Source organism: Corvus brachyrhynchos, unplaced genomic scaffold (assembly GCF_000691975.1).
Source record: "Corvus brachyrhynchos isolate BGI_N302 unplaced genomic scaffold, ASM69197v1 scaffold221, whole genome shotgun sequence".
Taxonomy (NCBI): domain Eukaryota; kingdom Metazoa; phylum Chordata; class Aves; order Passeriformes; family Corvidae; genus Corvus; species Corvus brachyrhynchos.
This window is the reverse complement of record NW_008236622.1, coordinates 606,634-608,273: the sequence shown is the minus strand read 5'-3', so window position 1 is coordinate 608,273 and position 1,640 is coordinate 606,634.

Below are 1,640 nucleotides of genomic sequence, written 5' to 3'. Positions count from 1 at the left end.
GTGCGGGGGCCCCTGCCGAGGAGTGGCTGTCACCTGCCAAGTGTGGCAGCTCACAAAGGGTTTTATAGATGCTACGGGGATAGCTCACAGTGTGGGAAATGCGCTTGATTTATTCTCAGCCTTCTCATAGGCAGCTCATTTCTTGTAATCAGAAGCGTGTCGCTGGAGAGGGGACCGATCCTGGGCTGAAACATCATCAAGATATATTCTCCGCTGGGCAGGATCCATCCGTAAAGATCTCACACTTGAGAATGTGCCCAGGCAGAAACAGGAGAATGTGTGGTTTGTGATTTGAATGACGTGAAAATCTGGGTTTAATTGTAACATGCCGAGTTAGTCCAGATATGCAAGAGTGGTCTTTAGCTGGCCAGCGCCTGTCCTTGATGGGTAAGAATCCTACACTTTTCTTGATGCACCTAGCATGTGCTGCCTGCCGTTGCTCTGATTCTTCATCAAGGTATGATGAGCAAGGTCTGACCTGAACTGTGTGTTCACAAATTTGCTTTGGACAGTTTTCTTTTTTTGACACCTCACTCAGTATTGCAAGGAGAGAAATAATGATAAAATAAAATGGTCATGCTGTTGGGGTTTTTTTTTTGTTATTATGGTAATATTCCTTTCATCGTTGCCTAGTTAAGTCATGAATATCATCTAAAGTCAGCAAGGTAAGAAAGAAGAGGTTTTGGGTTGCAGTGTTGCTTGTATTAGCTGCTCCTTTTTTGAGAGAAAACTTTCAACTGAATGAATGAGATTATGTTTTTGAAGCAGGTGACTGTAAGTAGCAATATGTTACACAAATGTGATTTTTTCTTTTCTTTTTCTTTAGTTTTAATATTGTGTAGCTTGATGTGTTTAGTACCACACCAGACATAATTTACAACTGGCTGTTGGTTGCCTGTGTTTCATTTTCTGCAGTTTCTTTTGTACCATCTTTAAAACTGAGTAGAAATTGGAGTATGAACTGATGAGTGTATGGTATATTGGTTATTGCATGCAGTAATTTCCTGGGAAGCAGTTAGTGGGCTAGAGTCCAGCTTCTATTTCCTGTTTACTAATGTCAGCCAATAAAGTCAGTTAGATTAATACTGAAATTGCCTTGCAAGTTAGAAGATATTGGCTAAACCTGGCAGGCTGCATTAGAAGATTTCCTGGAAAGATCAGTACAGGGTATTTAAAGCTGGTTTCTGTGCAGGTATTATTTTTGGTTGGCAGTGTATCAATATAACAGTGTTATTTTTGATTTCAGCAAAACAATTTTGTTTTTTGAAGAATGGGAAGTAGTACAGTTGTGATTTTCCTTTGAGATTAGAGACTAGTTAATAAATTAAGGTATCTGTTTTTGTAATTCTTCTTCTTTTTTCTAATATTGAAATTCAGGTCTGAATATCTTTAAAAATACCTGTAGATGAAAGAGCTTACTGTGTCAGCTGTCTTCTTTTAAAGCACCATGTTCAGTAGAGCTCTCATATACTTGCATCATTACTGACCCTGTGCTGCTGTTAGTGGTGGTAACATTGTTTGGAAAACTTCCTTAATGAAAATATGATGCAAGAGGGAAGCTTGAGAAATTTGGATGCCACTGGAACTGCATCCTAGAGCTGAGATGGTGGTTTAATGGCAGATGCGTTCTTGGCATTCCT